This window comes from Globicephala melas, chromosome 6 (genome assembly GCF_963455315.2).
Source record: "Globicephala melas chromosome 6, mGloMel1.2, whole genome shotgun sequence".
NCBI lineage: Eukaryota > Metazoa > Chordata > Mammalia > Artiodactyla > Delphinidae > Globicephala > Globicephala melas.
In genome coordinates this window covers 36,416,525-36,426,655 of record NC_083319.1, presented here as the reverse complement: position 1 = coordinate 36,426,655, position 10,131 = coordinate 36,416,525, and the positions used below count along the sequence as shown (strand labels likewise).

At 44.1% G+C, this 10,131-nt stretch overlaps 1 pseudogene; it reads right to left on the bottom strand.

Annotated features, from left to right (window-relative positions):
• Positions 1-2,602: 2,602 nt before the first annotated feature.
• LOC132597401 (large ribosomal subunit protein uL30-like) lies at positions 2,603-3,367 on the bottom strand (annotated as a pseudogene).
• Between the last annotated feature and the right edge of the window lie 6,764 nt (positions 3,368-10,131).

The following is a 10,131-nucleotide window of genomic DNA, read 5'->3' as shown; positions in this document are numbered from 1 at the left end:
CAGAGGGGCAGGCACTTCTTTCAGGTCAGGTTCCACAGCTCAGAGCCCTGCCTCCTTGCACTGGACTGTTTTGTCTTGCAGCCTAATTACTTTCCTTAAGTCAGTAATACTCAAGCTCTTTTGAATATGTACACTCAACATAAGTTTGAAAAACTTTAAGTAGATATCTAAATTTTCTCACCATACTTTTAGTAATAATTTTTATAACCTCCTTTATTTATATAGAATTCTAAGTTAAAAAAACTGTAATTTTCCTTACTACTCTTAACCATGTGAGGCAGACAGGCTTGACTATATTAGCCCCATTTTACAGGCAAGACTGGAAACATTCCCATATTTAGTATAAGACAGATCCAGGATATAAACCCGGGGCTTCCACACTCACAGCTGCTCTTTTCGCATTACTTTTTGACACATCATTTTAAAGTCATCTGATTTTACAATGTTTCACAGTATCAGAGTGACATCTGTAACATCTAATCCTGGCAGGTTAACTCCTGAGCCAAGCAATTTAATTACCTCATAATCTGGCACATTTTAAGGCACTGTTAATACCTCCAATTCAATCTCACAGCTATGTTCGTAATAGGGAAGAATATTTTGTATTCTAGTACAAGTTAATCAGTAAAGGGATGTTGCCTATAAGCTTAAATTATACATAACGGCCAATCTCTGGCAACCCTGCCTCCCAGGTAATGAGCATTAAGCTAAAATACCTTTGTTTAGCTGGCCAGGCTCACCTGTGAACGAATAACACATCCCCTCCAGAGGCTGACGGGAAGTGTTTGACTTTACGCCCTCCCCTTTCAGTATAAAAGAAGCCTGGAGAAAAAAAAAAAAAAAAAAAGCCTGAATTCTAACTCAGGCAAGATGGTTCTTTGGGGCACGAGCTCGCCATCTTCTCAGTTTTCTGGCTTTCTGAATAAAGTGTCTATTCCTTGCCCCAACAACTCGTCTCTCCATTTATTAGCCTGTTGGGCGGCGAGTAGTATGAGCTTGGGCTCAGTAACATGTTTGAGCGCCCCATGAACCAAAACTGCAGCAAAGCTGGTCTTTTTTTTCTGTTTTTTGCGGTACGTGGGCCTCTCACCGCTGCGGCCTCTCCCATTGCCGAGCACAGGCTCCGGACGCGCAGGCGCAGCGGCCATGGCTCACGGGCCCAGCCGCTCCGCGGCACGTGGGATCCTCGCGGACCGGGGCACGAACCCGTGTCCCCGGTATCGGCAGGCGGACTCTCAACCACTGCGCCACCAGGGAAGCCCCAGCAGAGCTGATCTTAAAGGACCAGGGGACACAATAGTTAAGCATGTTTTCAGCTCTTAAGCTGGGCCTGGCACACCCTCACCAACTGCTTAGATGGCAAGTTGAGGCAACTAAGTGAGTGACAGGAGCAGAGGGAAGGCCCATTTAGGGGTGGACACTGATGACAAACACAAGCAGTGTCAGACCCTCTTTTTAGGTCTAACATCTCCACAAGTGTTGGTCTACATTATCACTTGCAGGGTAGAGGGCAATACTTCTGGAGTCTAGAATATATAAGGAAAGGGTCCAATTAAGTTGCTTGCCTGCAGCCTAAAAGACCAAATATTGCTAATTTCATCCATGCCAAACCAAGAAAATGGTTCACTCTTTCCTGATTTGGGTTTAAGGAGAGGACTGATCATCAGGGAAACCAGAGAATTCCATCCTGAAGCCCGGAAGAACTAAATGGTGGCCATTTCCCTGAGTCATAGATGGCACAGGGACTCAGTAATCTACCACCATGTTCTTAAAAGGAAACACTCATTTGGCTTGAAGGGAAAAACCTACCTTGGTAAGCTCTGGTCTTCCATAGGACATGGAACCAGAAGAGACTAGGAAGGTCAGAGCCTGGGTGACCAATCCTGATAGTGCGGGACTTCTTCACATAAGGTGCATGGGTCCCTGAGTAGGGTCTACAAATACTCTAAACTTCCAAGACAGAATTGGAGTTTCTGCATGTTTTCCTGGGGAAAGTGTCCTTCCCTTCTCATAGATCCAAGAACAGGTTAAAATCCTGAGCTAAAGAAAAGCATTAAGCCAGCTGCAGGCAAGGATAAGGAAGCCATCATATACACTTAGAGCTCTGTGTAAGTCTGAGAGCTCACAACGCTGTCACTGAAGTTAGAACATGGACTCACAGCAGAGACAACCGAGCACTGCTTTTGTGCTCTTCTAACTGTACTTACAATTCTTTCTAAAACAAGGCCCTAGGAACCCCTAGGCTCGAGTACGTCCCTGGGGTTGGTCCACTGCTGTCTTGTATTCATGCTTGGGTATTCATTCACCAACATTAAACCCCAGGATAGAAGATGTGACAAAGCATCCCTCGTCCATGGCATGAGTCTTTTGCTGGTTTCAGAGGTGGATGGTGACCAACACCGAAAATACATAGGAATGTTTCCTTGGACCTGGCGTGGGATGAAAAGTGCCTGCCATGACTATCACCATCTTTTCCCTGACACTTCCCCTCCAGTTTCTGAAGATATAGTAGAAAATAATCTTTTTTGAAGATACTGGGTAACAATTCCATAAAACAAAAACACATGCTTCCAAATGCACTGTGCTTTCAAATATTCTGGGTTTAGTTCAGCTGCCGGATGACCTGACTGATGCTTTCTCCTCGATAGTCAGGTGAGCCCACCTCCTTGAGGAAACCCACTCTATTCTTGGTAGCCTGGTGGGCCACTGGGAGTTGGAAAGGGCACAAAACCCCTGAGATCGACTGAAAATTCTTCCTCAGGAAGGCAACTTCATGAATGAGGTCTCCCAAAGCAAACGAAACCAAACTTCCCCAGGTGCTCCTCAATCACTGTGTCGTCTGTCGGATGGTTTTGTTCTTGACCTTGGCTTGTCCACGTTTCAAGATGAGTTCCCAAACAGACTTCAGATTTGTAAATCCCCAGGTCATATAAGGTTCCACTCTACAAAGCGTTTTTATGGTTTTAGGGGTTACTTTCACAAAGACACCACTGAAAATCTTATTCAGGCAAAGTCTTGCAATGGTCCTCTGCACCAGTGAACTCACCCCATTAATCCTTTGGATGAATACAACAAAGGCCAAAGAATATTTATCTGGCACTTTCAAGCCATGAGGTTTCACTTCTAGTCGTCTGAGGTGCACCCTGTCACATAGCTGCTGCCAGGAATCATGTAGAAACCATTCTAGTTGCTTAAACTTGAGCCCTTTTCCATTCCTCTGTTCCTCCTTGTGCAAAAGCGCCTGCTTTGCCTGGGTGGCTTTGAGGGCCTGATAAGCCTTCCTCTTTTTCAGGAGGTTTTCTGGAACCAAAGGGATCTTCCTTCTTTGCTCTTCCTCCATCTTTCCCATACTGTGGCTACTGCTCATGTGCAGCCCCACTGGGTGGGGAAGAGAGGAATGGCTCTGTGTCTACTTGACCATAGAGACGTCTATTCTAGCTCAGGGGTCCTCAACCCCCAGGGCGCAGACCGGTACCGGCCACACAGCAGGAGGTGAGTGGCCAGCTACTGAGAGCGAAGCTTCATCTGCCGCTCCGCATCACTCGCATTACCGCCTGAACCATCACTTGCATTACCCCTCCTCTCGTCCCATGTTCAAATTGTCTTCCACGAAACCGGTCTCTGGTGCTAAAAAGGTTGGGGACTGCTGTTCTGCCTCATGGCAGGGCGACCAGTACTGCTGCGCCTTCTTAGCAGCAGTGAACCACGGAGGCCTTGCTAACCCTCATTCCTGCCAAGAGTTGCACAAAGCTTCCTTCGCACTGCCTCCAAGCTTTTTACAGCGGTGTCATCTTCAAAATCCAGCCCTTTCCATTTCAGCTGTATTCTCATAATGCTGGAGGCCAGGCTATAAACACTGAATGGCTTCCCACCATGCATTCTCTTGTTATAATTTTAAATAGTCACAAAGGTTTTAATTTTTGGATAAATTGTAAATATTTTTAAAACAACTGGTTATTGTAAACCTCTGAAAGTAAAGCTGTAAGTCCTTAAAAGATATGCAATGGATTGGAAATACCAGAATGATTTGATACCCACTATTATCCGATAAAAATTACACGAACAAAATAAACAATTTACTTTTTAACTTGCTTGTTTTCCCTCTTTTTTCTCCTAACTCATATTTTGGTTCCACAGAATGTTATCTTAGTTTAATTTTTTTTTTTTTTTGCTTGAAAATCTTTTATCCAGTGCAATAGCACACTTCATTGCAATAAAAATACACATATAACACTATTCCACTTCACAGGTAGGCAGAGCAGAAAAATTTAGGGCAGTGAAACTACTCTGTATGATACTATAATGGTGGAGACATGTCATTATACATTTGTCTAAACCCATAAAAGGTACAACACCAAGAGGGAACCCTCATGTAAATTGTGGTCTTTGGGTGATAATATAGGTTCATAAATTGTAACAGATGTACCACTCTGGTGGGGGATATTGATAATGGGGGAGGCTATGCATGTGGTTGGGACAGAGGGTTTAGGAGGAATCTCTGTACCCCTCCGATTTGCTGTGAATCTAAACCGTTCTTTAAGAAAAAGTCTCTTTAAAAAATACATATATAAATTTATACTTAATATTTTTTTCTTTCCTCTTGCTATAATTTTTTTTTCCTTCTGGATTTTCATTACAATTGTAGTAATTCATGCAGCCCATGAAAGTCACATAAATAATGACCAAACAGTAAAACGTATTAGAAGGACTTCTCCTGTGATGCTAGGTAGGTGTTTCTGGTACCTTGAGCTATCTAATGGACAATTTGTCCCCTGGGGTTTTTATTCCTCGTGGCAACATATTTTAGTAAGATTTTTACTAAAGGTATACTTTTTTACTAGAGGTATACTTGTCTTTTGTTGGATGGGAGAAGGGCCACTGGGCAAGGGGAGGACGAAAATGAGACTGTGACTACTAGCGACTTCTCTGCAAATCAATTTTAGGAAAGAGAACTTAAAGTTGAATTATGTAAAAACTTTGTATGCTCACGACACCACGAAAATCTTCACGTGCCCTCCGGGGAGGGGCACTCCAGGTCGAAGACCAAGGCCTTAACTCACCTCTCAGCAAGCTCCAGAAGCCTCTTAACCATCCCACTCCCTGGTCCCGCTCGCTGTCCTAGGGCGACAGCGCCCCGCCTCGCTGCGACCGCCCAGACGCCGCTGCGTCCCCGCCCCTTCCGGCGCGCGAGGTTTGATTCCCTTGGCGGGCGGAAACGGCCAGAGCGTGGCTATCCAAAAAGTTTCTAGGAGCTCTCTGCGCTCACCGGTTCCCTTCGGACGGCAGGCCGGCGCGTCTGTCTTTCTGCCTGGCCCAGTCCCTCCCGGCCCTCCGCCCTCAGGTCAGTGTGTCCCGCGTGGGTGAAGGCCGGGGTTCCGGCCGTGCGCGGCGCGGGGGACGGCGGCTCGGGCCCAGGGTGCTCCTGGCTCACAGGAGACTGGGGAACTTCACCGGAGTCCCACCTTATGAGCACGGTTCCTTTGGATGAGATAGCCTTTCCGACCCCTGGTTTCCTCTTCTGTAAGTGGGATAGGGATCGTATCCGCCTCCGGGTTATCGGTGAGGTAAAGCGCTTGCCACCTAGGAGGCTGTGATAGATGTGAATTCCCATTACATGTTTCCATGACACTGACGGTCCGGGAAAGAAGTTCAAAGAAGGGTTTCGAGTTATTTCTGTTCGTACAACTCAATTTACTAGGCAGTTCAGTAAACAAGGAAATGTGTTATGTCTAATCACCCCCTTTTCAGAGTCCAAATCCTTCCTTTTCCTTCACCTTCCCAAAGTAGTGGCTTAAGAGCCTTAACACTAAAAGGGGAATATGCACCGAATGCTATAGCACTAAAAGGAGTGACCTACCGGGAGACCAGTGGGAAAAAGGGAGACTTCCAAAGGAGGGCGTCCCAGGAGAGTGATCAGGCCTCTAGCTCCTAGGATGAATAATTATCCTTGAGCTTCACAATTGGTATTTCTTCTGGTAGTGGAAAGGGGGAAGGTAGTGCCTGGAGTTTTGCTTACAGCTCAGTGTTCCTAACTTTTTTGTTCATATTTTGGTTTCTATCTCTGTGTTGTGTGGGATAAATCAGAAACATCCTTACTGTATCTTCATGGGCGTGTCTCACCAGTGGATCTGTCCTTTCAGTATTTCTACTACGGACCAACCAGATGGCCAGATCAGTCCCTTACTACCTTTGGGAGTGAATGCCTCTTTACTGGTGCTCCCAGAAGCCTCTGCAAGGGAGCAGGACAGTATGTTAATTAAATGTATTACAAGGCCACATTATATGCCATTCTGTATTTTACTTTTCATTTGAAATATCCTCAGCATCAGTGTCATACCAAGCTCACTAGATAATGTAAATGTATTATACAGCAGGTAATAGCATAGTCCAGATAAGACTATGTTGGTAGGAAAATGCCCCCAATTTCTTGCTATCTTATAAAATTTACTGATAAATTTTCTTCCACTATCTAGGCAATTCCTTCTTTCCTCAGAAAAGTTCAAGACCCCAATTGTATATAGCTCCAGTTCTTCTACTTAGTCACATTCAGAAGGACATTCAGGTGTATGGGGTCTAGTTTCCTTCTTCATTATCCACAGTTGGGAGGCTGTCTTCCACATTGACTGATCATATACTTCCTTTAGCAGCAAGTGGGTTACTCCAGTCAAAAGTCTTTTCTGTGTTCTGTATTTCCAGACTCTAGAGGATAAACAGGGAGAGCACTTCAGAATATTTAGAACCAGCTCCACTTCTACAAAATTTAAAAGCCAAGTAAAATCTGCTATCATTATAGCAGTTTTGCAATGTAAACACCAGTTTTCTTATACAGTAGCACAAATGATGTTCCCTGGATTCAGTAGATACAATTTAGGGCCACATTTGTATTACTCACCTAAAGACATGGTGTGATTTGAGGGAAGGGGGTAGATAACAAAATGGAAGGAAGAAAAATAGGAGGTGTGTGATTTAGTCTTACACTGGTGAGAGTTGATCTCTGCTAGTTGACTGGAGGCCATAACCTGGAAGTTCAAAACTCATTTGGGAAAAATCTATCAAGAAGTTGGTTATGACACTCTTATATCCCTGTCTGGGAAAATGAATTCCAACATCATACTAATTGCTTTCTCTTTCTGAGTGTGGCAATTTGAAATAGCCCAGTCCTTTGTATGGAATTTAGGCATGTGCAGTGGTGGCAATTTGGAGTCTTACTTATACTTCCTAAGGCCTGCTTCTTTCCCTTTGTCCATTTCCATCTAATGTTTTTTTTTGTTTGTTTGTTTTTGTTTTTTGGCGGAGCTGTGCAGCTTGCAGGATCTCAGTTCCCTGACCAGAGATTCAATCCAGGCCATGGCAGTGAAATCCTAACCATTAGGCCACCAGGGAACTCCCTCCATCTCATGGTTTTTAAACTTTGAAATGTCTGTTTGTGTTTCCTCTTTAACCCCTGTGTTCTGAATGCCCCAATACTGCATTAGTTGGAGCTTTGCTCTCTAAGGAACCTGATAGCCTACTTTTATAGCAGACCACTTTCTAAACAGATTTATAGCCTAACATTCCCCCATTTCCAGAGTCCTGCTCATTCTCTTCTCCATCATCAGGATCCCAAAGGTTTCTTAGCCTTGTGTTGACCTCTATACCTTTACTGCTATTTTTCCTGTTTTAAAAATTCTTAGTCCTATGATTCCTGTCTTTTGGGGGTGTGGTTCCACTTAATTCCCAATTTGCTCCAATAACAAATGCCCTTTAAAAGGTTTCTGAATTAGTAAGGATATTTCTAATCCTGTGTCTCAGGTGCCCAGGGGGAATAAATATGTCCTCTCTGCTGTCTCCTTGCCTGGAACAACTTTTGCCACTCCAGTGGAAGCGGAAATATTTCATTTTATATCACCAGCTTTCTGCTGTTATCAGGACTTGACTTTGCTTCCTTTGTTTGCCTACGCTGTTCATGCAGATTCAGCTAGATTAAAAGTTCCACCTGCTTATTAAGTTGGTCCAATGCCACCTCTTCCTAGGAAATGACTAATATTGTTTATTGGATCAGAATGTCTTTTGCCCATGATCTTTATCTTTCTTGCTATTTTAGCTTTGACATTGCTACTAAAACCTTTTTTTTTAAGCTGATTTTTTTCTTGGGTTTTGATATTTTTCCTTCCAGAACTTCTGCTCTAGTGTTCATTTCACTGACCAAATTTTTGAAGACTTTTTACTTGCTAAATAGCATACCTTTTATCTCCAAGTAAAATGATTCCTGGAATCAGAGTGCTTTAGGCATTTTGTAAGGAAATTTAAAGGGATCTTAAAAAAAAAAAAATCCTCTGTGTCTCTTGGGCTTTTGATAATTTCATTCATTTTTTTTCTCCACTTCAGTTTAAGAAGATACCCATCTTCACTGTAGCAAGGACCTTCCCTATTGCTCTGTCTTTTCCTTTATAAACTCACCACAGTCCTGAGGTTGAACTCATAACTCTAGGTCTTCCAAAGTCATACCGTTATTAAGGTTTAATAACATGCTGGCCACTCAGCTCTGGATGAGCCAGGATGAAGGACAGAGAACTTGAAAGTAGTAAACATGGTGCTGGCCACTTAACCAATCACAGAGCCTTCAGCAGACTTGCTAAAACCCTGCCTGTTGGTGAAGGGAGACTGTCTGGCTCTAGAAATGAGCACTAGCACCAGGTTTCCACTACTGAGAGGCATTAATTCAGATGTATGAGTTTTGCCCTTTCCAGGTAGAACTTTGCCCAAGTCCCATTTGGCTATGCATATACTTACCTAATCTTTGTAAATGTTACAGAGAGTGGGATCCTGGGATCTTGAACTCTGTGGTGCCATACCTAGTCCAGTGCTAGGGCACAGAAGGAGATTTGTGCACAGGAGTCAGACCAGGCAAAGGAGTTTATCACTAGCTGGGTCTTGGACTCAAAGCCCTTTGTGAACTCCAGAGCCCTTGGTGTGCTGTGCTGACTCAGTGACCTCCACTTCCCTGGGCCCCTCTGATTCCTGCGTGGCTTTCTAAGGGGTGTGGAAGCATCTCTTTCCAAGGTTGAAATCTCAAGTCCTGTCCTGTCACACTGGCCTAGGAAGAAGAGCTCCTTAGAGAAACTATCTATATAGGTTCAGAGAGCTTGCACCCCATGTCTACCTCTAAGAAAGCTCCATTTTGCAGTACCTAAACTCAGGTCCTAGGACTTAACCTACTTAACCTATATAGGAACACTTCCAAATTTATTTAGAAATCTACTTCCTGGAAACTTCCTTTTTAGTAGTGTTGCTTTTTTCCTTCCTTCTTGGCTTCCATGAAACTGTATTCGAATTCTTGCTTTTCTAATTGTTATCTCCATGCTCTTCCTCTTGCCACTCCTAGCTATGGGTCTGGTATAGGAAAGGCCTTATCTGTCTTAATTGTCTGTCTTTCACTTTACAGTCTTTACTGTAATTGATTTTGTGTGTGGTGTGAGGTAGAGATCCAATTTTCTTTTTTCCCATATACCTAACCAATTGTCCCCGCTCCAAATCTGCATTTCCTTTTCCTGGTACCTCTGAAAGCAGTTTAAATTCAGTGCATGTCAGCCTTTTCTTCCTCTGGGATCTTTGCACCTAAATTCCCTCTTTCTGGAATGCTCTTCCTCTCATTCTTTTTGGGTTAACAATTCCTGTTAAGGCCTATCAACCACAGACCATTAGGGACACATCCGTGATTAAAAAACAATTAGGTATACTTAGCTTGCTGCAGCAAGAGAAACCATACACCCTAGGATCTTGGGCATCTCAGTAAGAGTGAGTCGAAAGGGGCTTACAGGATTTGAGCTTGTGCTAGGGAAGCAAGGACCAGTTTTTTGTTTGTTTAGTTGCGGCATGTGGACTTCTTTTTTTTTTTTTTTTTTTTTTACATTTTTTAATTTATTTGCGGTATGTGGGTCTCTCACTGTTGTGGCCTCGCCCATTGCGGAGCACAGGCTCCGGACGCGCAGGCTCAGCGGCCATGGCTCACGGGCCCAGCCACTCCGCGGCATGCGGGATCTTCCCGGACCGGGACACGAACCCGTGTCCCCTGCATCGGCAGGCGAACTCTCGACCACTGCGCCACCGGGGGAGCCCTGGACTTCTTAATTGTGGCATGCAGGCTCTTAG